Source organism: Mus musculus, chromosome 14 (assembly GCF_000001635.26).
Source record: "Mus musculus strain C57BL/6J chromosome 14, GRCm38.p6 C57BL/6J".
NCBI lineage: Eukaryota > Metazoa > Chordata > Mammalia > Rodentia > Muridae > Mus > Mus musculus.
In genome coordinates this window covers 12,064,366-12,091,152 of record NC_000080.6, presented here as the reverse complement: position 1 = coordinate 12,091,152, position 26,787 = coordinate 12,064,366, and the positions used below count along the sequence as shown (strand labels likewise).

Sequence of the window (26,787 nt, the reverse complement as noted above, 5' to 3'; positions counted from 1 at the left end):
TTTATTAAAAGCAATTCCAATAGGCTGAAAAGTCATTGAAATTCGTCAGAGAACAATCCATCATTGGCTGAGTACTTCAGCACCTTCTGTTGATTGTGGTTTTCCTTTCTTCTTAGAAAATGTACCAGTTCCCTGCCAGCTCATTCTCCTCTGTAAAGACCCCAGTTCCCCGGGAAAATGCATACTCTTTATGCACATTTGTAAGAGCCACTTAAAGCAGGATGACAGAGAAAGGGCAGCTTTCGGGAGATTGTGTCTCTACCTTCACCTTTCTTCTGGAGTTGAGGTTTCTCCAAACCAAGCCCACTGGCTCATTCCTGCAACTTTTCAGATACTATTTAGATAGTACTTTAGATTAAAATTTTCCCAGCATGCTATAGTTATAATTATTTACAAATGAAGTATAACAATGTCTAGAATGTGCTTAAAATAGTCCAGGAGTGGGTACCAGCTGGAGAATGGGGCGACATGGTACTGACCATGGCCCAATCATTTAGGGTCTTGGGTGATAGGTACAGGAGGGGTCATGATATGTTCTTTCTATGTCTATGCATGTCCTTTTCCTCCCCTAAAAATAAAGAGTGTTTTAAAATCTATTATCTGTGGTTAGCAAAGTTCCTGCATTTTTTTCCCCTTCAGGGGCTGCAATTCCTATTAATCCACTTCCAACATAATGAAGTTGAGATATTGATGAACCTTTCAATGTGCGGCAAGACCCAATTTGCTGTTTCAAGTTAACTCAGAGGACTCTGGGGCCAGCCCTATGCTGAACTTCTAGGAACTACAGAGGATACACACTACTTTCAGGTTCAGCAGATGTCCCCACCCCTGTTGACAAGCCATTCCTGACTTGCTCTCTTGGAGAATAATCTACACTTAACACATTTCTTTCCCTTCCCTGCTCCAGCATCTCTAGGGCACAGTAAAGGCTTTAAAGGGAGGCACCTCTGCCCTCCTAAGGGAACATGTGATCATATATTTCTAGTTGTCACCACTAGAGTGCAGGGAGGGCAATTCCACAGAACCCCAGACACCTAGTGAGTATAGGACAAAATAGGAGTGCTGTTAAACATCCCATGATGCTCACAGCTGTGCCCTGTAACAAAGAACTGCCTGGTGTCAGAGGTCAGTGTGCAGGGGTGAGTTGAAGAAGCATTTTAAGGAGTTTCCTGGGGGAAATGACAATATTTTCATGTTTGGAGTCGTGTGTGTGTGTGTGTGTGTGTGTGTGTGTGTGTGTGTGTGTGTATCTTCAGCATACAGGACTATTATGTAGTCTTCTGTTTACAGACTAAGAACAGAAGAACATAAAGTAGAAATTGACACTGCAGTGTAAATACTACAAAAGAAAAAAAAAGGAAGGGAGGGAGGGAGGGAGGGAGGGAGGGAGGAAGGAAGGAAGGAAGGAAAATGGGAGAGGAGGGGAAAGCCATGAACTGAAACTCAGAGTCTTAGATCACACAGGTAAAAATCTGAATGTTGGCATAACTGAGCCTCCAAGTCATCTGACAGGAAGTCCAGACCAGGGCTATGTAAAGATTAAAATGTAAAACACTCTTAAAAAGCCAACATATGGCAAATACTCACAGGATATACCTAATCAAAAGTATACTTGAAGAAATATTGTATTTCCATCATCCATACATCCAATTTCTGTAAACATTACAGATGAATTAAAATTACATGTACAGATGAATTACAAGTAATTGATCTGAAATTAATCCCCTCCCCCCTATCACAACGGAGGACTGAGAGACTCTCAGTAAATGTGATCACATTTTAAAAGCCTATAGAGAAATCCATGTCACAGGCTCTAGGTAGAAGGAAGATTTGGATGAGTGTCCTCTACTCATCTGTTTTCGAGGCAGTGTTATATATAGGAAGTGGTGGAACACTTAAGGCTTAGGGCCTGGTTGGGAGGTTCTCAGTCACTGGGGACATGCCCTGGTGGGACCCTAGGCACACCCTTTTTCTTTATCGTGCTGAGTGATGATGTTAGAGGTTGGCACTACTCTTCACCCCACCATGTAATGCCCACCTCAGGTCCAAAGTAAGGGGGGAGGCAATCAATCATAGATTGGAAAATACAAAAATGTAAGCCAAAAGAAATGTTTCCTAAGTCAGTTATCTCATGCATTTTTGTATGCAACAAGAGGGTAACAGAGAGGTGGTTTCTTTGATTCAGGGGAATAGAAATGTTTATGTGAGTCAAATTACTTAAACTCCTGAAGTCTGTGAGGAGATGGTGAAGCGGTCTAATCCCTGCCCTCCTTGCCACGCTCAACTCTAGAGTTGGAGTTTGTATTCCTCATCAAGAGTGTTTATCACATTTCCCTACTTTTAAAACAAAATGTCTATCTCATTGTTTGGGATAAGGGGAATCTGGTGAATGTGACAAAGGCAGATGCTCACGAGGCATTGGGGCCTTAAGGCCACCACGAGAGGAACCCACACTGGCCCATCACAGGCTAGAAGGGAGGCGAGAATGAACATGGACAATCCCAGCTGGCGTCCTTCTAGTTTGCCAAGTAGCAAAAGGTGAGCAAGGCCACTGAAAGCCACATGGCCTCTGTTGAGCGCCTACAACTCATGGAGAGATGTTGAGCTCATGCCGCCAGGATTCACTAACTAAAGCATAGAGTCCAGGAATAATAATGTGACTGACATTTCAACCACTCGGGGTCATTTTTCTTTCAGCAGCTTCTGTGAGTGCACGCCGAGGCTGAGGTTGGAGGGACAGCTATGATGTCAATGATTCCCCCCACCAATATGTGTTGCTCATGCTGTATCCTAAAGGTTTCTGGATAAGATTCCTGATCAGGTCAATTCAGCTGACTTCCAAATGCTGCTCTTCCTCTGCTGCTGATCACGGCAACCTTCTAGAAACAGTGCCCAAAGGTTTACACTGTTTACACTTCATTTACCTACAGCCAACTGTGATCCGAACAGACGAAACAGAAAAGACCCAGCAGTAGGTGGTGCATGTATGGCATCCTAGCACTGAGAGACGGTGGCAAGAGGGTCAGGAGTTCACGATTATCCTTAGTTATATAAGGAGTTCAAAGAAAGCCTGGGCTGTGTAAGACTCAAAAAGCAAGCAAGCAAGGAGAAGGAGGAGGAAGAGAAGGAGGAGGGAGAAGAGGAGGGTGAAGAGGAGGGGCAATAGGAGGAGGAAGGGAGAGGAGTGGGAAGAGGAGTGGGGAGAGTAGGGAGAGGAGGAGGAGAAGGAAGAGGAGGAGGAAGGGGAGGAGGAAGAGGGAGGAAAGGAGGAGGAGGAAGAGGAGAAGGAGGAGATCCTTAAGAGAGAAAGAAATAATTCCTAAGTTTTACATTGAACACTATCTGGAGTCCAGTGATGAAATTGTCTTAGTCAGGGTTTCTATTCCTGCACAAACATCATGACCAAGAAACAAGTTGGGGAGGAAAGGGTTTATTCGGCTTACACTTCCATACTGCTGTTCATCACCAAGGAAGCCAGGACTGGAACTCAAGCGGGTCAGGAAGCAGGAGCTGATGCAGAGACCATGGAGGGATGTTCTTTACTGGCTTGCCTCCCCTGGCTTGCTCAGCCTGCTCTATTATAGAACCAAGACTACCAGCCCAGAGATGGTCCCACCCACAAGGGGCCTTTCCCCCTTGATCACTAATTGAGAAAATGCCTTACAATTGCATCTCATGGAGGCATTTCCTCAACTGAAGCTCCTTTCTCTGTGATAACTCCAGCTGTGTCAAGTTGACACAAAACTAGCCAGTACAGAAATCTTCCAATGTCTAGAACATAAGTAAGCCCATTGCTCTGTGTGCCCACATCCAATCAGGTTCCTTCCGTCCTGCCATCTCACTTGTCAGATCAGATGCACCCGTAGTGCTTAGGTTCAAGTAGCTCTTATTTTACTAACTAATGTCCCCAATGCCAGCAATTTTATTGTTATAATTATTTTATGATTGGCTTTTTCTCTGTTTGCTTGAAAACAAGTTCTAATGTAACCCATGCTGGCCTTGAACTTGCTATATGACTGAGGCTGACTTTGAACTCTGATCCTCCTGCCTCTACTTCCCAAATGCTGCTTTCTAATTGGCTATTGTTAATTTTCTGATGTGTATACCAATTAATTAATCTATCAATTGAACTTTACTGTAGGTATGCATGGATAGAAAAAAATAACTAACTTATTGTGGGTCTGGGGTCACGGGTAGGTTTCAGCATTTGCTATATATAGGCCTTGGAATGCATGCCTGGTAGATAAGGATGATCACTGTACCATGAAGCTCCATCCAAGATGAGAAGGGATGTTTTACAGTCCAGGGGCCCTTCAGTGCATTTTGTCTTGTCTGATGGTATGAAGGCTCAAAGGAGGTATTCCTAATCCTCCATGACTGACACCCACTGATAACATACAAGTAGAAAATAACCAGGCAAACTAATCCAAGCTCAATTTCTGTTCACTTGTGATTACTGAACCTCTAAGTTCAACACTCAAACCTGGGCTCCTCTGAACTCAAAGGCCTGACCCCAGATTCAAAGCAACCCTACAATTCAAAGTCTCTATATAGTCCATTTCAGCTGCCGGCGAGAAGACGGACAAGGAAAAGAGGGGGAAAAATGGAGCTGTTGGGTAGTCAACAAAACTTCCTAATAACACTGAGCTCATTCGCCAGTCCATGGGCGGGAATCTAAACTGCATGCTAATAAGTGGATTTGTTCCAGGAAGGCAAAGCCCTCACTGAAATAATCCCTTACACTGACTGTTTCAATCAATTTGCCACTTAAGCAAAATTGTGGATGTCAGCTAAGCAATGTGGGCAGCTTTTCAATGTGTCGGCAGTGAACAAGGCTGCTTTAGCAACCTGTGTTTACATTCTGGATTCCGTTCCAGCTAAAAGAGGCCAAGAGGGAGGGTGAGAAAGTGGAACCGAGTCAGGCATGAACCTCACAGCTTCAGTGTCTACATACTTACAGGGGGACATGTTTTCAGAATGTGCTCTAGGGACTACAAGTAGAAAGCACAGAGCCTCACACTCACCATGGACAGTGTCTGTCTGGGTCCTACTGGACAGAAAGTAGCCTTAACCTCTCTTAATCTTTCAAAGGATGCCCAACAGCAAGCAGCATTCCTTCCCCGAGCATCTGTGTGCTCACTATAAGAAATACCTCTTTGAGTTCAAATTTCAAAAGATTCATGGTTTGCTTGACATCCACTCAATTTTGTAATACACTGCTCATTTCAGAACCACACAAGGAGGATTCCTGGCTCCTCAAACTTGCTTCCTTCTACTTTAAGATCAAAGAAGTTGCATGGTAATACAGAGAAGCCAGCACGTCCACAAATGAGCTCTAAAAGGATGGGGAGGGGGGACACGCTCTCCCTTCCCCACACTTTGTGCTTGAATTGAAAAACTTAGCTCCTGGCACTTCCAATTTTGAGCAGCTTTGTAGCATTAGTCATCTTCAAAGGGATGGCACATAAACATGACGGAGGACTCTTAGTCAGTGCCTTTCAGTTGTCTTTAGATATATCTCCAATACATAGAGACATTGCCGATACAGGAAACTGATAGCGAGTTTGGGATTATAGACTAACTTCAGGCACAAGCTATGGAAATATAAACCACCAAATTTTCTTTGCAAGTGATCACTTACCACATGGGTTAGTCCTATTATTACGTTAGTGGGCAGGGTCTCAGTTGTTGCTATATGTGTGTTCATCATCCAGGTACTACAGGACAGGGTTGTGCTTATTTCTAAATTGGAGCAAAATCTAACAAGACAGAAGAGCCCCGGCAGACCATGTGTCACACTCAGATAGACTCCCATCGCCTTTTCCCGAACCCTGTGCCATTTGGCCCTTGTTTCAGATTCTAGTAATTTTCAATCTTTCAAGTCCTGGCCATCTGGTAGATAGGATGGCCAAGACAACTTCCTTGCCCCAAATCCAACATTGCCAGCTGCTGCTCTACTACCACAAACCTCATATCTAGCCAATAACCAGCCTCTTGGGGAAAAAAAGATTTATGCTTGCAGAGGGTAGAGCTATACTATGAATCAGGGCTGCAGGAGAACGTGTCAAACAGCAGGGGAAGGTTGCACAACCTTCCTGAAATGCAGAAACGATCCATCAAGCCCAAGGGGTAGCAGATAACTGTGCATTCAGAGGCTAACACACTTGATCAGGAAGAGGGCAAGAGCTTCCCATGAGGTCCAGTTCCACATCAGACTCCTCTTCTTCAGTTTCTCTCACCTAAGAGCCACACAGCAAGGAGACTAGCTTCTTTCATTCTGACTACAACGGCTTGGCTTCCTTTCACTGCACTTTGGCATCTCTTGTTGTTAAGAGCTTCCTGGCACAAACCATTTTCATCCAGGCCTCTTCTTCACTACTGCACTGCTGGGAGCCCTTACCTGCCTCACCTAAGGGTCGATTTAGACTCTGTGTGTGCTGGGCAGAAGCCAGAGGATGCTCAGCATTCTGTTTCTCTTTGTTCCCTTCAGATATAATCTGACACTAAACTTGGAGCTAGAGTGATGTGCTGGTTAGCGTGCGCATCTTTCTGTGTGTTTGGTTGGTTGCTTGGTTTGGTTTTGTCAACCAGATACTAGTCAGGGTCATCTAAGAAGAGGGAGCCTCAACTGAGATGTCTTCATCAGCCTGGAGGCAAGTCTGTGGGCATTTTCTTGATTAATGACTGATGTGGGAGGGCCCAGTCCTGTTGGGGCACCACCCCTGAGGAGGTAGTCTTGGGTTGTATAGAAAAAACTACGCTGAGCAAGCCAAATAAGCATCATCCCTCCATGGCTTTGCCTCTGTCCCTCCCCCACTCCCCTCAGTGACAGACTGACTGGCCTGCTAAGCCGGATAAACCCTGACTTCCCATGCTGCTTTGCTTATGGTCTTTACCACACCACAACAAAAGAGACTTAACTAGGACAGATGTCAGCCAGCAAGTCCCTGCAATCCTCCTGTCTCTGCTCTCCAGTGGTAGGGTTATGGGCGTGCAGAGCTACACCTGGATTTTTATGTAGGGGATTTGAACTCAGTCTCCGCTCAGTCTGCAGTATTAAACTCTTGCCAGAAATTCATGAAGGGGGTCAAGAAGGGGGTTCTTCTTCCCCATCAGTTTCTGAACGCTATGGCCCAACTGCCCTTCCTTTCCGTAGTCTTTCATTCAGGACTCAGAAATACCATGTTTCTAGGATACAGCCTAAAGCCTCGGTTCTGGGTGCTCAGGTGTCTTTCTTCACTTTTGGCATCTCTACATCATGTTGTCTGCTGGCTGTCACTGCTGTAATGGGATTATGAAATGTGGGATCAGAGGTGCTGAGACATTTTAGCACCCTACATCACAAGGAAATCAAGAAGGAAAACGGGGACAAGCTTCAGAAGGAGGCAAAGCACAAGGCTCAGGGAAGGGGGATTGGGGGAGGGTATGGCAAAGCTATAGGACTTTTCCTGACATGTGGTTTAAGAGTAGATTCCAGTTCAGAAGTGGAACTATCAAAACTCTTAAGAGCTGAAGACAAGGCTCACTGACAAGAATACCTGTAACCAGAAGGATCTTAGCTCAAGTCTAAGAACCCACGTAACAAAAGCCTGGCATGGCTGCTTGGGCTTCTAGCCTCAGCATTGGGCTGAATATGGACATGAGGATCGGTGGTTTGCTGACTAGCAGCCTAGTTTCAGGCCCAGTGAGAGACACCACTCTGAGGGAATAAGGTGAAGAATAACAGAGCCAGACACTCACATAGGCATGTAAACCTACATACATGAATGAATAAAATGTACCCAAAACATGTTTGCAAAGAAGACACACTGTCGTGTGAGAGTTTCAGTCTGACTTAATGGCTTTCTACACAGTGTCGCCATATCTTTGGGTTACAGAAGCCCTTGTCCAAGGGGAAGGCTTTGGCCCTTGGTCCTCATCTCACTTTCAGCACATGTAAGATAGACCTCTAGGACTAGCTGCCATGGGCAGATGGAAAATTCCTTTTTGCAGCAGCCCCCAGGGAAGAATCTATGCAAAAAGGAAATACAGACATAAGTGCTAACAGAATTTGAACTCCCCTGTCATGACTTTATTATTGGTAACTGGCATTCTTGATGGTTACTAGTTAATTTATGAGTTATTTATCTTCAGAAAAAGGCACAGATCTACCGGACATCAGACTGTGCCAAGATGGGCTTTCTTACTGTTCACATAGGCAGTGACCTGTGTTCATGGGCATTCCAGTGTCTTCAGTGTGGTGGTCAAGTCCATTTCTGTGGCTTTCAGTTCATCTCACTCCTCCACAGAAGTGGAGGAGAATGTTAGCAGAGTAGGCATTCTGCAAATTATACTACCAAGGGTCACATGGGCTTCTGTGCCTTGAAATGTGTCTCCTAGCAGCTGATGGTACGATACCACCTGCTCCATCTAAGCTAGCCCTCTGCAAGGGGTGCAGGCTCTTGGAACAAAAGCACAGGTGAAATTCTAAACCCATAAAGCTCCACCTGGAGTCTTAAGCTACAATGCTCAGTCTCACAGTAACATTATCATGACCTTTGAAATAAAAGAGAGAGAAAAACGTATGTTATCTGGGGGAGCCTGGGGCAAAAGAACAGTGTACTGTGAGCTCAGTGCCTGGCCTGGAAGTTTCTCTCTACTCTGTGTGGCAGTGTTGAACAGCTCCTACTCTCCCTTGGCAATACCCCCACGATGCACCACAATGCCCCAACAATAGTAAAAGCTTCGGGGAGAGAGCAGGGCCAGCTGTTTCCCAGCATAGCGAGAGACTTCAACCAAAACACATTAGATGTGACCTTTCACCTTTGCTTTTTCATTCCCTCCAAGCAAAAAGCTGCTCCAGGCACTGCATTTACAAAAGACTTAGCATCCAGACAGGGCTGTGTAGGGACTGCTGTAAATCCCTGCCATGTATGCAGCATGAAAAGTACAAGACACAAGGCATACTGGATCAAAGGGATGCCAGACTGATCCTTGGGTAAGAGAAAATCCTTTTCCATGAGCAGAAATCGCCACTGCTTGCATTAGGAAGGCAGGCAGACTAGGGAACTAGCTGAGAGGTGGCATGGCTAAATTATTTAAGTGGGGCCTGGGGGTAGCTTTCTGGTACAGCACTTGCTGTATGGAGAACTCCTTGAGTTTAGTGCCTTTAGCACTGGGTGAGAAAAGAAGAAGGTAAATAAGATATTAAAATGACATGACTTGGAGCCACAAGTCATGGCCTGCAGGCTGCATGCAACCCCAGGATAGCTATGAATGGGGCCCGACACAAAATTGCAAACAAAATACTACAGATTTTTTATTGGTATTTAAAAAACATTGTATTACATATATCAACTTCAACCAAAACACATTAGATGTGACCATTCACCTTTGCTTTTTCATTTCTTCTATCTATCTATCTATCTATCTATCTATCTATCTATCTATCTATCTATCTATCTATCTGGTGTATGCCTGTTCTTTGATGGTATGTGTGCTGGCGTCTGCACCTGTTTGTGTGCACATGAGGCATAGAAGCGCGTACATGCATGTCTGTGTGTGGGGGTGGGGGGGGGTAGAGTGTGTGTGTGCACAAGCATGCGTTTGTGAGGCATTGGATAACTTCCTCTGTCTCTGTGTTCTCTGCATTATTCCAATACTGGTCTCTTGCTGATATTTTTCATAAGGGCAGTGTTCAAAACGTCCCAGAGATCTTCCTGTCTGCACTCTCCACAGGGCTCAGGCTAGAGGCACACACGGCCATGTCTAGCTTGTTGTGAGGTTGCCGGGCATCTGAACTCTGTCCCTCCATGGCCTCTTATCCACTGAGCCATCTCTCTAGCCTTGTGACTTTTCTTAAACCCTGTGTAAAGTTCTCATATATAAACTTTGTAGGTGCCAATGTTGTGGCACAACGTGAAAGGGTTGGATGTGCCTGCTGTAGTATTTAGAGCTGACAGGTGAATGGATGGGCACTGTTCTTTACCTGCTTACATGGACCCAGCTCTCTACTCTTATTCATTCAAATGAGTACTGAACAGCCATGGGCGGCTGGGTTGGGACTGCTCTAGGAAGACCTGCAGTAATCCCTAATTCCCGGTACCTTGGTTCTTAGAGTGGCTTACACTGATGCAACAGTATGAAGCAAAGCAACTGGGGTGCTTCTCTGATGTGGTTAGAAAAGATACTAACCCCAGCTAGATGTCTGGCATCGGTACTTTCTTCATAGTCATGTTGGAGAAGCCTACACCACCAGGAAACACAGGTAAACTCTGCCATTGGCTAAGAGCAGAAGTGAAGTTCTCCTGAAGGCGCAACCTTGGCCAACAACCACGGCAAGCTTAGAAGTAGATCATTTTGAAAGTGACATGTCAGGTGACCTTGTAGCCCCAGCTGTCACCTGGACAAGTAAGAACCTTCACAATGGGTGTGTGTCATGTATTTAAGCTGTTAGACTTGTAGTAATGTGTTATGTCACAACAGACAACCATATGACAAAACTGGAGTGTTAACTAGGATATGCCACTGAACAAGCTATGGCACTCTGCTTGTATAGTTGACAATCTTGTTCTGTCTGAAAGAGTACAAGAGGGACCTTACTATCACACTGCCATCTCCCTTACCCTGTGATACTAATTCATTAAAGGTACTTGAGACTTGGTAGTTTCCATCCTTCTTGTCTTGCCCCTTTGCCAACCTTAGCTGCTAGCTGTGGGGGTGGGGCAATGCAATTCTAAGTCAGCTTCCAGTCAGGAAAACAGAGCAGCAGTAGTGAAAAAGGTCAGCCAGCAGAGCAATTAAGCATCAATAATCAATTCTGAGACAGATATTTCAGCAGCTTTTATGTTTAGCCAAACATAGGCAAGCAATAAATGGCAGCATGGAATCTGAGGCCATCATCATGAAAAGTGTCCCTGGGCACAGTACAGGGCACAGTGTGGCAGCAGGAGCAGCTGATGAGAATCCCAGCAATTGAGTGCAGCTCATTACACACCGCAGCCTTCTTTCACAGAGGTTATTTCTACTCCAGCTTCCTTTCAGGACTGAATGATTGCTCCATTAATGCAGTCTCTGAAGATGGATTAAGTATCAATTCACTCTCCTGAGCAATACCTCATAGGCTACCCCCTGCTTCAAACGGCTCTCCCACATAACAGGCTTGCTGCCTGCCACTCTAAGAGAGACACGGTCTCCCTGTTGCCATCCTCTGAAATAAACCTGCCCAGTCATCTTCATTCACAAACAGTGACAACTGCATCAGGGCCACTATTAAATCTGTCTCAGCACTCGATTTAAGAGCCTTAGTTAAGCAATGCCCTGGACATTACAATTGGATTATTTAAGTGGGTAAACATATCTACATCCACTAATTAGAAGAACTCCTGGCTCTTAAGTGGTCCTGTAAATGAGTCCAGCCCTGTCTCAGAGAGGACTTGGATGAATGTGAGCCGCGCACTTCAGCTTTGTATTTAAAATGTACCTGAGTTCAGCAGAGGATAAAATTAAATTGCAACAAGGAAAGACAGAATTGTTCCCAGCAGGCTGTGATTGATAGGACATGCCATTTGTAGCAGAACGGAATGGAAAACCACAGTTTGTTCCCAGTTATCACTGCCTCGCTGGGGCAACTTTCTCTCCTTTGAGAAAATAGTATGACTTTCTCCACAGAGCATAAAGTCACTCACTCGGGTACCAGGACTCCAGCACTTTACATCTGTTCAATGGGGGTGGGCGGAGGACTCGCCATGGGGAGGAGAGAATTCGAGCAACATTCAGAGACTTGGCTTATAAAACTGTCATTAACAAGAGCCTAGAAGCAGAAATTACTTAGCACACACCAGATGGATCTCCTAAGCTGAATGCAACAAGCCCACTAAAACAGCTAGTTGGTATGTAAGGCCAGTTCATGATTAAGTGCAGGGATTTTTAAATTAATTTATCTTATGTGTGTTTGTGTGTATGTGCTCATGTTGGAATGTGTTTCTGCATGCCAGAAAGACAGTAAGTGTCTTTCTCAATCACTAATGGCTGTATTTTTTGAGACAAGGTCTCTTATTGAACCTAGTGCTTGCTACTGGCTGCATTGCATGGATTGCCCAGCAAGCCCCAGGCACCTCTCTGTCTCTGCCTCCCAGCACTGGCCCTATAGGCCACACCATCACACTTGGCTTTTGACATGGTTGTGTGGCTCTGAATCCAGGTTCTTAAGCTTGCAATGGCAAGCACTTTGCTGAATGATCCATCTTCTCATACCTAGTGTAAAGATTTTGAAACCAGTTTGGTAGATACAGATTCAAAATCAGGGTTTGCTCTTCACACACACACACACACACACACACACACACACACACACGGAAATCTATATCTATTCTGCTTCTAGGTACACACAGACCTACTGTTTGGGGTCCTGAGATAGAGTAAGTCAGTTACAATTCAATCACTACTCCCTTAGTCTTTTTATCTTCCAACCCTGCACTTCAAGAAAATGTTAGCAGCTTTCTACCCAGGGGACCTGGGTGGAATGCTCATTCCAGCTAATCCTGCCTGCTGAGCACACCTTGGGTCTGACTTGGATGAGTCCAAGGCTCCTCACTTCTGTCTCCAGCCTAGGTTGCTGTGGTGACTGACTTCATTGCTGTATTCCTGGTTATCACCTTGACTGTCTCTGTAATGAACTGCAAATCAGAATTGGAGGGTTCACCTGTGATCCAGATCTTAAGGCTGGAAGACACAAGTTTCTGACCTGGATCTTGGCATGAAGATCTTGAGGCACAGTGGCCATGAAAAGCTTAGGCCCAGGCAAGGTAGTACACACCTTTAATCCTAGGAGACTAAGGCAAGGAGATCTGCAAATTCAAGTCATCCTAGGGCAAAGCAAGTCCCAGATCAAGGCATTGTGGTGCACACATTTAATCTGAGCATACCTTCTGCTGGAGGCCTACAGAAGGACACTGGAAGAAGGAAGACTCACTCTTTGACTGTTTGCACTTACCTGTCCACACATCTGTTGGAACCTGCTTCTTCAGGATTCCAGCTTAGACAGGTGACCAGCTGAGACACCTTGCCTCTTGGGACTGAGCAACTACTAGATCCTTGGACTTCCCATCCACAGCTGCCCATTGTTGGGTTAGTTGGACTACAGACTGTAAATCATTACAATTAGTTCCCTCAATACATAAATTCCTTAAGTTCTGTGACTCTAGAGAACCCTGACTAATACAATTGCCAATGCTGAGGTGACATTAAATCATACTTCTAGGTGTGCGATTGCATTTCCTGAGGCAATGACAAGGTTTGGGCTCTCATGGATTCAGGTACCACACAGACTATTTGGAAGTGGAGAAACTGTAACATGGCACAAGTCACCATGGTATGGTACTTGGGGAGCTGCCATACCTTGGCCCCCTCCTGTAGTACTCTGCTCCCTGCCTTGAGGTGAGGGTTTCTTCCAAATTCCTCCATCACTCTGCTATTCAGCCTCACCATGGGCCCAGCACCAATGGAGCCAAAGACCGTGGGCTGAAGCCTTCCCACAGCAAGCAGAAGAAGCCTTCCTTCCTGGGGTCATCTATATCAGGTGTTCATCACAACAATGAGAGAGGTCACTAATAAAGTGATCTGTCTCTAGCCTAACCTGATTGAAAATAATCTGCCAGCCGGGCTTCTGCACGTGCTCTCAGTAATATCAACCCTGAGTAACAGACCAGGTTCTCACACGCATCCTCTGCTGGAATCATTCCCTCTCGGCTCAGGACAAGCACCAGGAGGAGAAGCACAGCATGACACAACACTGCTCACACTGGCCTGGGACTGTAGCCAGGACCCTAGAGTACTCTCGCTTCTGCGGCCTGCAATCAATCCCGACAGCTATCTCTCCCACTCTGTACTATCTATCCCTTTTCTCTAAGTAAAGTTATTTTGTTACACTTGCAAATCTGTGTGAACCCTTATCTTCAATTCTTTGGATAAGAGCAAAAGAATCTAAACACCCAAAATACTAAGAGGGGAACAAAAGCAAAAACCAAACAAAGCCCAAAACCTGAAAGATTATGTACACCCCCAACTCTACTACCCTGACTGCTGAAGACAGGATCTGGTACACAGGCTGGCCAGGAATTCGATACACAGTGGAAAATGCCCTTGAACTTCTGACCCTCCAGACTGTACAGGTGAATATAACTGGAGAGCTTAAGATTGAAACCCTGGGCCTCCTATGTGCTAGGCAAGCACTCTACAAACTGAGCCAAATCCACAGCCCACAAAAGGGAGATTTTTCTTCCTATTGCAAGGTTTTAAAAACAGTGATGGAAACAGTTCCCAACAGTGATGTAAACACTGGCAGATGCAGCATTAGCAGATCAGCCAGACTGAATTTGTTTGATTTGATGATACCCTGAAGTAGGAATCCCAGTGCCTCCCCACTTCCAAACTTCTTTGAGGAATGACTGACAGATGGTCATTCTAGAGGGTTTGCCTAGTGCACAAGGCATCTCCCAACCATGACAAGGGAAACCACCAAAGTCACAATACTTTGTGCCTATTTGTAAGCATCACATGAACACCATACCCATACCTACAACAGCTTTTCATGGGAGTGTTGTTTTGCTGCCAAGTGATTCGGAAAGGCTGCATAGTGAGTGAAGAGGATTGTGACATTTGTACAGTGCAGGTCTTCTGTGCATAGGACAGTGTGGAGAATTCACCCCATCAAGGCAGATGCTCAACCTCCTGGGATCACTCCCTTTAATCTCTCCAGTTCTATTGTTTTGGAGGCAACCTTTGTAAGCACATCATAAGTTTTCTTGACTTCACAAACAAATTAAAGCTCTGCAAAGGGCTTCTTGAGTAATCCATGGGGGATCAGCCTCTAATAAAACTAGAGTCTTGGGGTGTAGGTTCCCATGCTTAGTGGCACAGCGGGTGAGAACAATTACAACCCTGGGAGGTCTCATGGACTGAGTGTGCTGGATTCAGTGACATAAATTGATGTGCTGAATCTGAAATGCTATTTTAAAGTAACTGCTTATGCCCTTCTCAAGGTTTTCAGGTAAGCAGCGCATTTATGTTGGTAGCAATACGTAGTTTTACTAAGAAACAACACAAAGATACAATGGCCCTTAGTTTATACAAGTGTGGAGGCACACACCTTTGACCCCAGCGTTCAGGGGACAGGGGCACTTATCAGTGCTATAGAGAATCCCATCACAGAGAAACACCATGACTACTATTTATCAAGTATGGGCATTGGTGGTGGAAATTCTCTCTCTATGGCAGAAATAGCCACGAGCTTGATGCAGTTTATGGAAGAGTTTTCAACAGCAAAGAAATCTGAGCAGGATGTAAGAAGGGAGGCAGCATAGCAATGAGGCTCAACTTCAACCCTATCCCAAGGTACGAAAAGGCCTATGTCCAGTACCAAAACAGATCCAGAATTTGCCTCAACACCACAAAAACTGCCAGAACATCATGGTCAAAAATAAGGACTTGAGTTGGGCTGGCCAAACCACTTAACCTCCTCAAGACTTAATTCCCTTAACTTGGAAATATAATATCAACAGTAAACCCTTTAATGGCTGTCATGAGAATTGATGCAATAATCCATTTATAGAATAAGCCCCTCATGACACTGGCTATTATTGTAATTGGGAAAGTTGCTTACAATATACAGAATGCTTGACTGGGTAAGTAAGACAGATATCAGACTAAGCGCCACCTTCCACTGGTACTGAGGAGTCAGCTCAGTGCACGGGCATGGACTCTACCACTGAGTTATTATACCCCAGCTCATAAACTCCTTTTGATTAACCTCCTATTTGCACCTTCTCCAATCATTAGAAAATGCCTCTGGCCAATCAGTGCTGTGCCTGGTACGCTCTCTTATCTAATCAAATTCTAAACAGTAAACAAAAATTAATAATGGTCTTGGGTTTAGTTCTGAGAAAGCAAGCATGAGTCTCATGGTCTCTTTCATAAGTCATTTCAGAGGTCTCTATCGGTTTATATCTCTACCACTTAGAAACCGGTTGATTCATAGTAGAGACCACAACCTACTTGAGAGTCTGAACCAGAGATAATCTTTAATCTTCCCCCAAGGGGTAGGGGGGTGCATTTTCTGCATGAGATTTTTAGTCATCTGCATTCATGTCAAGAGATAAGGCAAGAGGAAGGTTATCTATGAATTTCAGATATTCTCCATAGCATCTCTAGTGGAACCTGATGGAGATTAAACTGCTGGTTGGTTGGTAGTCACGCAATTAGGGTTCAGAATAATCAGGGGGTAGAATGTCAGGCAATGAAGCTAACATGATGATAGCCTGAAAAATCTTTACTTTGTGAATTCCTTGGAAATCTGTTATATAAACTCTGACTAGGCCTCCGTACAACTAAAGCAGCCCAAGAGTATTAAATTACCATAGGTAATTTGAGTTTGAAAAAAAATCACTGTAAAAATTAACTTTCTGGAGGTCAGCATTCCTTAGTCTGCTCTGACTTTCCGGCCTTCACACACTGAACGTTTGTGACAGGTGGGAATGAAAAAGAGATGATAGGGTTATAGCACAAGAACCTTGTGAGGGACAACAATGAGCTCCTCCTGAACTTAAGGCATCCCCACGGAGTGACCGAGTGCGTGCCGGCATACTTGTTCAGTGTACTGTGATGTGTGCCAGGTATATTTAGAATCTGAGTATTCTGATTGACATTTTCTTCTAAGAATTAAGATAAAGGGAAAAACACCTGGAAATTGAGTAGTGGTACAAACATGAATGTGGCACTTCTGTTTCTGTGCTGCTCATTATAGGAAAAAACCCAAACAACAAACAGTCCACCAATTGCCTACTACTTACATAAGTGTAGGTAATAGCATTTAGAGTGACACTATCCAGTGGCTAAAAAAGGTTAAGGAAAAGTGACATATGTAAACATTCAAACATGGCCATCATATATGGCTAGGGTCAAAGCAGGTGAGTTTCACCTTACATAGGTAACATGGGTTCATAAATATGCTTTAAAATACCTAATAGAGGAAAGATCAAATATAAGTGGTTCCCTTTTTATGGCAGGATTGAAGCATTCCATTTTTTCCTTAACAGACTTTCATGTTACCTGAAATGTCTACAGACACAATTATTGTGTGTTTTTGAGTAGCTACAGACATGTATTCAAGAGATTAACCTTAGGACTCATTAACCAGCAGCTACCCACCCTGGTTATTTATTTATTTTACAGACAGGTTCTCAGACATGTATTCCAGAGATTAACCTTAGGACTCATTAACCAGCAGCTACCCACCCTGGTTATTTATTTATTTTACAGACAGGTTCTCTACAAAGTTCTGGCTGTCATAGACTCATTATGGACCCATGTGGACTGTACTGTTTAGTTGTAACTGTCAACAAACATAATCTACAACAATCTAGAACAGTGTTTCTTAACCTTCCTAATGACATTTAACACTGCTAATACCATTCCTCGTGTTATAGTGACCCCACCAATAAAATTATTTTGTTGCTACTTCATAGCTGTGACTTTGTTAGTAATGAATCATAATGTAAATATCTGATATGTGCAATGCACAAGGGGGTGTGACCCACAAGTTAAGAAGTGCTGATCTAGAATCACTTGGGAAGAGAGTTTTATAATTGAGAGATTGTCTAGATCCTGTTGGACGGTAGATTTGTCTCTTGGGAATTGCCTTGATTGTTAATTGCTGCAGAATGACACAGCTCCTTGTGGGTGGCACTATTATCTGACATGGGATCCTGGACTCTATGAGAGTAGACAAGGCTAAATGAGCACAGCACTCATTTCGCTCTGCTCTTAACTATGGATGTGAAGTAGAGATGAGCTGTGTGCATAATGACTATAACCTGCAACTGTAAGTCAAGAAACCCTTTCCTAACCCAAGCATTTTCTTGTCAAGGTGTTCTCACAACAGAAAGGAAACTAGAACATGTATGAATTTAAAAGGATTGAGTTTATCCACACCCCTGTGACAGCAAATGTGTTTCAGTAAAGACCAACCCAGGACCAAGGGGGTTAACAAGGCACCTCAGTGTCCAGCTGTCTCTGTGGTTCAAATTCCCTGTCAGGTGATAGAAAAGCAGAGCTTCTCGTGACAATAGGATTACACTCCTTCCTGTGTGCTATCACATGCAACAGGATAGAGGAAAAAGGGGACAACACTGAATCTCTTGGACTATGGGGAACCTAGCCTTACCCTGACCTGGACTCTAAGAACAAGAACCATTTTCTCAAATAGATGCAGAGTCCATGAGCTCTCTGTCAGGAATCTTTATTTTCATCCACATAATTCTTCATGAGATTTTAGGCGCCTTCAGCTATGCTGACAGGCAGACAGACCTGAAAACAGAGATTCCGATGTGACCACTGCAAGAATGGACTCAGAGAAAAAGTGAAAGGTCGACATCTGGTGTCAAACTAGAGGTCTGAGTTGCTGTTTTTCTTTCTCACTCTGACATGACCTCTGCCCACAGGCATGGGTGGCTGTATGCTTACATCTCAGGGCTATGTTTCCCACTTAACCTTGTAGTTAGTCATTCTCTCCAAGGACACCAGATGGGCCTTTACACACCTGGTTGGCATCATTCCCTGATGGTACTAACTCTTTGACAAGTAACACTTAACAGCTCAGTGAAGCTTTGAAGGCCCATACACTACACTACACCAAGCACCAACAAAGAGCCTCCATGTGAAACAAGCAATTCTCCATGTAGAACTAGCAGTTCTCCTCATGCTGCAGTTCCTGCAAACAGAGCCAGAGCGAGACACTTCACCATAATCACAAACATGTGGTAGCAGTGGGCTGCAATCTAACATCATGGCCAGTAACTTGAGCTACTGCGAATCTTCATCACAAGTCTCCTACGGCCTATATCCACAGTTTCCATCTAAGGCTGACAGCCATTTATTTAGTTCTTCAAATCCTCAAGGACCACAGAGACATGAGAAATACTCTTAAATTTTCATACTCACCATCAGGTAGTGGTGTGGAAGGGCACAGGTGGAGACAACAGTCAGGTCCCTGGTATTTGTTGTTTCAGTTAAGTACAGGGACAGCTGGTATGCAGGGGACGCAAAGGACCCATGAATACCAGCTCAGGGTACTGATTTTAAATGACAGTTTTCCTTTCCTGCAGCATTTTTCGGAGAGCTTTTATTCCACTAAAGCAGCCAGTCTCTAGGAAGATACACTAGATTAGACAGCATTTCTCAGCAGCTGATCAAGGTCAACCAGGTTCGAAGAATATTTCTAAGAAGACTAGAGCTGGGGCAGTCCAGAGCGCCACCTCCAGCAATGGTTCATAGCTTGGAGGACTGAGCGTGTCAGAGTGATTTAACTTCTTGACAGCATGGAGAACCGCGGCAGAGACTGGCCAGAACAATTCTAGGGTGGTGGCTGCCTAAATATTATTATATAGAGTTTGTGTGTATTAAGAGATAGAAGACACTGTCAACATAGCTACACAAAATTTGTCCACACAAGAACCATTTCCCCTTTGAATCTTCCGATCTCCACACTATACCATACTCCAAAGCCCTCACTCTGATCAGCTGGCTTCTAGTAATCCCCAGAGTCCAAGGGGTGTGGCCTCAAGCCTCAGAGCATACAATATTCAGACACTATTCTAGAAGCCTATAAACTATATCTTTTCATTGATCACCAAAATTTATAGCTCTTGAATTTCTCAGAAGCAAGTTTTATGAATGTAGAGAAAATGGGAAACAACCAAAAAGACAAGTAAATGCCCAGGCACTTAGAAATGCAAGTGGATCCTACAGGACAGAGTACCGCCTGCGACATCACTTAGTCTAGAAATACGAGGCCATGCAAATGTAATGCAGGCTGCATGCAGACTCAGCTGCCTCCTTGGGTAGCTGTCCATACACACAGGTCCTAGCTCCTTAAGAAACTTGCAAGGCAAAGCAAGGCCTGAGTCTTGATTTTTTTTTAAGCACCTTCTCTATTGCCAGTTTGCAGACGCTGTTGAATAACTCTCTGCTGAGCAGACAAATGGCTTCGTATTACTGAGTCATAAAAGGATATTTACTTATTTTGCACTCGATGCAGTCATGCTGGTGAAAATATTTGGCACCTGATTACAGAATGTCTGATGTAATCCAGACTAAAGTAAAATCAGTGATTGAGCATGTTGAGAAAAATAGGGCACCAGTCATGAGTTGGTAATTCTATGGCAATTAATTCCTTCTTGTGAGTGGCTTTCTCTTACCCTTTTTCTTCCAGCCGGGGTCCCATCAGGAGACAGAAACCACACCAGTAATTTGAATGTGGAAATTTTAATACAAAGAATTGCTAGCAAGTAAAAACATAGTTAACTATTGAAAATGGGCGGGATGAGAGAGGGCCCTGAAGGGATGTGGAAGTTAGAGCAGAGAGGAGTTACTACCTCTGGAAGAAAGAGAGGAGAAACATGGGAGGAATTCAATACATGAAGCAGCACCTTCCCCCAAGCCTGGGCTACTGAGCTACACAGAAGGAATATTCAGCCTAAAGCAAGGCAGTGGCCAGGAGGCAAGCTCCTGCTGCAGCACAGAAATGGCCCCTTCAAAAGTAAAGAGATGCTAAGAGGGGTGCTGGCCATGGAGGTCGTGGAGAAGTTTACCAGGAAGTACAGGCCACAGCAAATCATAGGAGTGGAGCTGGGAAGAGCTGCTAAGAGTCCTACCAGTGCATGATCACCAACAAAAAGCAAAGAGTCCTTCATCAGGGCAGCTCTAGGTGGGCAGGTGGGTGAGTTTGTAACTGGAAGGAAACAGCTGCCAAATGACAAAATCCACTCTGGAGCGCTTCAGTGAGAATGGAGAGATACCCACTGGCTCATCACCAGCAGTCACCAACAATTCTATAAGGAAATTATTACATTTTCCCACCCTCAGAAGAATGAAAAAGGAAGAAATAGTTGGTAATCCTAGTGGCTCAGGTGAATAAAAAATAATGAGGGAATGACTGAATACATATGTAAAAGGTGCTTTGTTGCTGCTGCACTTTATTTTTGTATAGGAGGCACCTGAGAGTGCGAGTAAGTGCGTGCGTGCATGCTTGTGCATGTGTATACACAAGTGAACAGCTACACATGTGTGTATGTGTTATCTTTAGATGCCAGAAGACAACCCTAGAGATCTTTCTTAAAGCCATGTCCACGCTGGTGAGCAAGCTTCAGGATCCACGCATCTCTCCCTTCCCAGGACAAGCACCATCGTCAAGCAAGCTTTTCCGAGTGAGTTCCCACACAGATCTCAGTATCGCTCAGCGCTCATGACAAAGCTGAGATTCTGAGCCTACCGACAATTCAAATGAAGACATAAGCAATCACAGGCGTGCCAGCTGTATGAGTGAGAAAGACACCCTTCTACAGCCCTCACATTTCGCTTTGTTCTCAGTCTTCACAGGAACGCCTTCCAGGCTTCTAACTTATAGGTAAGAAGACTGTGGTTTAACGAAGAAAATCAAGTTCCTAATGTCAAGAGTAGCTCAACCTCGATAATCCCCAGTGAGGGTAATCCAGCACAGGCAGCTACGACTCTCTTCAATAAGGTTCTCGTGTTGATATGAATGATTTGATTCATCATATGGGAACCAAAAGATAGCTTATGAAGCAGACTGCAAAGAAGACAAACATCCAAAGATTTTCAGACTTACAAAAGGATAAAATTACAATGAAGCTACAATGTTACATGAAATACAAGACCTACCTCTTGCTGTTTTCCCCAGTGGAAAGAGCAGTTTTGCCAAAGGCACTGTAAGGTAAAAGGTGATAGGAATCTGGGGGTGTAGCTTAGAGGTAGAACACCTGCCTAGCAAGAAAGCAGCCCTAGGACTGATTCCTGGCACTGCCACAGGAAGCGGGTAGGATTAAAAGAGTCACAACAAAAACCCAGGGTTAAGACTAGAAGAGAATTATACACACTGTCTAGAAAAGGCAACACCATGTAGCTAGACAATTGATGGAGGGCTCTCCCCCTCTCCCCTGCTTCTCTGGCTAGTCAGGAACACACCAGGACCTCCCTGCTTAATCTGCTGAGATGTTCCATGACATGTTATGTAACTCTGCACCTAGATTCAAGTACCATCAACAAAAACCACTGAGTACCAGTGACACTACCCGGATCCTGTTAGGACCCCATTGATTGCTTAAAGACAAAACTATGTAATTTTCAAACATTCTTCCACACTATCCCCTTTCCAATTTTTCTATAGACAATAAAATTTCCTCTAAAGAGATTAAATAGGCTGAGAGTGTCTTACCCAAAACATCTGAAGCCAGAAGTGTTTCAGATTAAATGTTTGCCTGGATTTTGGAAGACTTGTATATTTGTGATACAAATAGGACTCAGATTTAGACATGAAATTCATCAATTACTTCTATATCCTCTTTTTTTTTAATTTGCAGAGAAATGAGGCTTATTTAGTTCAATTCTAGAGACTAAGAGCATGGCGCTGACATGAGCTTCTCTGGAGAATGGGGGGAAGAAAGGAGAGAGGACAGGCATAGACCCACAGGAGCCAGGTTTGCTCCATTGTCCTTGTGAGAACTAACTTGTTCATCCCCCAAGATCCATGCAGACCCACTAATAAAACATCCAGCCATTCACAACTCGAAGATAACCTTGTTTCTTCAATTGAGATGTTTAAGTAATGAAGACTATTTATAAGTAAAGCATGCTAACTGAAAAAAAATTACAAAATATCAGTAGGGAAAACTATGAAAAATAAAAATGTATTCCATTTTCCATAGAGAAACCTTGTCAGTTTGTTAAAAAATCTACCTTTAGGTTGCTGTGGGTGGTGATGTTTCTGTTTGCTTTTTAAGAAATTAACCTAGTGTAATATGAATGATAATTAGATAATAATTCTGTTAAACAAGGTCTCAGTTTTGACATGGTCTGTCACACATGACCTTATAGTTTTCCCAAGTCAATCTTTCTTGCTTCCCAACAGCTTATGAAAAGGCTGAAGTGGATTCTAGTCCTTACCAAAGTGATCACAGGAAAGCAAGAAAGACGCTCAAATCTTCAATTCTACAAGATCCAGAGAGCACAGGCACTGACATCCCAATGTCTTCACAGGGCCTTGTGAATCCTGGGGACTTTATCATCATCTCCCAAGCAAATGACTGCTTCAACACACAAGGAAAGCCCAGGACACTGCCAAGAGAAAAGCAATTCCCAGGGAACAGGACAGAAAGCCCTTCTTACTATCCAAGAGCGTTTTGGCTTCATTTTCTCTATTATTGTTTTCTGGAATTTCTAACCCTGTAGGATGTCATCTCTAAATCTCACACTTGACTGACAAAACAAAGCAAAAGAAGAGAATATATGCCAATCAAGGAAGTAGCTCTGAGGGGAAGATGAATACAACTGCGCTCTCCAATCTCACCGGGACACTGTGCCCGAGTCTGAGAGTGGCGAGAAACAGCCTCACCACAATGTCTGGTGTTATTTATAATTTTAAAAATCCTTACAAAGTTCTAAACAAACATTGCCACAGCAACACTTTGAGCTCCTGCAGGATCTTCTTCCCCCATGGCTGAAAGCTGTGCTGTGGATGGATGTTGTACATCCTGTCTCAAGACGACAGTCTGAATCTGAGAGCTGAAGAGGAGATGTCCAAGTCATACAACGTAGTAACCAGGAGCAGGCAAGATCTAGCTCTGTTAGCACAAGCAGCCTTAGGGGCTCAGGACACAAATGGCTTTTTAATTTGGATTTCTTTTTCGTGAGGTAGGGTCTCTCTATGTAGCCTTAGCTGTTCTAGAACTCTCTATGGAGTCCAGGCTGACCTTGAAGTAACACTGGCCTACTTGTCATTGCTCCCAGAGCTGGGATTAAAGATATGTTATACCATGCCACTTTATAGTTTGTATCCTGAAGTAACCTAAAGGCCTACCTGTTAAGAGCCCTCAGGATGGTGCTATGGAAGGCAACAGAGCCTTAAGGAGGTAGGTACTGTGTGGGCATGCCTGTGTCACTGGGGACAGAGCCTTGAGGACGTGGGTGCTGTGTGGGCATGCCTGTGTCACTTAGGACAGAGCCTTGAGGACGTGGGTGCTGTATGGGCATGCCTGTGTCACTGGGGACAGAACCTTGAGGATGTGGGTGCCCTGCAAGCATGCTCATGCCACTGGAGCTGTGCTCTGGAAAGAGAGAGCATGACTCTGACCTCCATTCTGTTTATTCCTGAAATGAATTGGGCAGCTGCTGTCTGCCATATACTTCTGTGAGGATGAACCATTTCACCACAGGCTTCCCAAAGCAGAGCCAATCAATTACAGACCTGAGCCTCCAAAACTCTGAGCCCCAAGAAACGTTTAGTCTTCATAAGATAATTATCTTGGGTGTTTAATTACAGCAGAGAAGCTAACTAACTCAACTAATGACATTTAAGAGAATTTAAGGAGCCTGAATCATAATTGGACAGATACAAATATTCATTCATGCCATGTGTACATGGGAAGAAGGAGAGAAATAGGAGTGAGGAATGTTAGGGAGAAAGACTTCAAATCTCTGGTGGCTTCAGAGAATTCGGAAGAATGTCTTTCAGTCCAATGGGCCCCTGTTGAAAAGGCCTGGGGTAGCAGTGGCCTCCTACCTACTCTTACTGTCTTCCATAGAGCATCAACTTGGCAAGCTGGAAAAAGAATGTGGCTAATGGATCACTAGGCTGGACAGGCAAATGATTTGAAATTGATATGCAGGATTGGTAGCAGGTCCATATGGACCAAATATTACAACCTCTTCTGTGGCTAAAACTTGCCTCTGATATTGAAGAATCAATGAAACACCAAAAATGAACCTGATAGTCTAGAACCCAGACTTAACGTTAACATGCTAGACAATTGGAATGGGATTGGAGACATTGATTATTTTTTATTTATGACTCTATTGCAATCGGATTCTACACCAAGGGTGAGAGGAAACTGGATTCAAAGAATGAACAAATCTGTAAAATGTGAGTTTGCTAACGATTTCTCATCTTCCTGAACAGCTACATCAAACCTCTATGTGCTGCTGAGAAGCAATGCAGCTCTGGGGACATGTGCTCTCCAGGCTGCACTCCTGCCTCACCCGGGAATCCATCTCAGCCTGTGTGCTTAGGTTCTCTGTGTCATGACAAAGCAAGAGGATGAAGAGAAGGGGACAGGCAGGAGACTGCAGGGGCTTGCCTTGTGGGAATCAAAGAGATGGAAGAAACTATTGCACATTCCATTCTAGGGCTGGCCCTTCCAGGCACACCTGAGACTAGAGCAAAGGGAGAGAGCTAGTTGCCAAGGAAGAGAAGAGAAGAAAAGAGGAAAGGGGAGGGGAGAGGAGAGAAAGGAAGGGCAGGGTAAAAACAAATGTCTGGTGTGATGCCTCAGACTTATTACTCAATCCTAGTACTCGGGAAGCAGAGGCAGAGAATTTACAGTAGCTCTAGGTCAGACTGGGCTACTTTGTCTCAGAAAATCAAAATAAGGAGTTGAAGAGATGGCTCAGCAGTTAAGGGAGTGCACTGTTCTCCGAGAGGACCCGAGTTAGAGTTCTAGCACCAATGTAGTGTCTCACAACCATCTGGAACTCCTGTTCCTGGAGATCAGATGTTCTCTTTTGGTCTCTGTGGCTCTCATGTGGTGTATGAACATACATGTGGTCAAAACACTCACATACATAGCATTTAAAACACTAAAGAAATGAGAGGGCATATACCCAGAAGATGTTCCAACTGGTAATAAGGACAGATGTCTGTTTTTAAAAGTGATCTTATAGGAACAAACATCATGGTGTGCAGAACAGCAGAGTCCTACAAAAGGTAGTGCAGGGGAGGACCAGGAAGCCTGTGGGTTTCTTTGCTGCTTTGGGTAAAAGAGGGGAAAGGTCACTAAAACATTCTAGGGCATTAGCCAGAGTAAAAGATATCGTCCTGGAACTTGCTGTGACACTTTTGTCCACTTGGACAATGGCTTGAGAAACTACTGGTTCCTGCCATACATTTCTATTCACTATGTTGTCTATTTCCTTCATAACCCTCCTGGTCAGGATGATCAGTCCTATACTGGAGCCACTGTCCACAGGCCTCCCCAAGGGACACTGGTGGAAAACAGCAATAAATTCACTCTGTAGATTTCCTAAAAATGATTTCCTAGCAATGAGTATCAGAAGCTATCACTTGACAGAAGTTATTATTGGGCTGGAAGTAATCTTTAGTGGTGTGCCTTCTAGCAGGAAGACTCACATGTGGCTCCTAATACAAGAGAAAGAAGACGAGGAGGAGGAAGAGAAAGAGGAGGAGGAAGAACAGCAGCAACAACAACAGAAAAAGTATTCTATTCATTTTTTCTCTTTTACATTTAAATTTTATTTTTAGAAAGCTTTTAAAATGTGGCATAACTGCTTAGGTATATATGCATAGCTAAGCACCCGACCAGTAACTAAGGATGAGAAAAATGATGGACTAATATTGGCCTCTTGGCATTAGACAATGGAGGATGAGCTAGAAAAACAAAACACTTTAGAATAAACAATAAAAAAGCAGGGAGCTTAGGAACAAATAAATTTTAAACATACCGGGGGACGGGGGCGGGGGGGGAAATCAATGAATATGTGGGTTAGTGTCCACCTCCAATGACTCCTTCAAGAAAAGAGATGGCCGGGGGCTGGCGAGATGGCTCAGTGGTTAAGAGCGCCAACTACTCTTCTGAAGGTCCAGAGTTCAAATCCCAGCAACCACATGGTGGCTCTCAACCATCCGTAACAAAATCTGATGCCCTCTTCTGGAGTGTCTGAAGA

The 26,787-nt window shown here is 44.1% G+C and overlaps 1 protein-coding gene across 2 annotated transcripts in view; it reads right to left on the bottom strand.

Annotated features, from left to right (window-relative positions):
* Nucleotides 1–26,787, bottom strand: part of Ptprg (protein tyrosine phosphatase, receptor type, G) — a 688,602-nt gene that overhangs the window by 150,889 nt on the left and 510,926 nt on the right. The gene's annotated exons all lie outside the window — the stretch shown is intronic.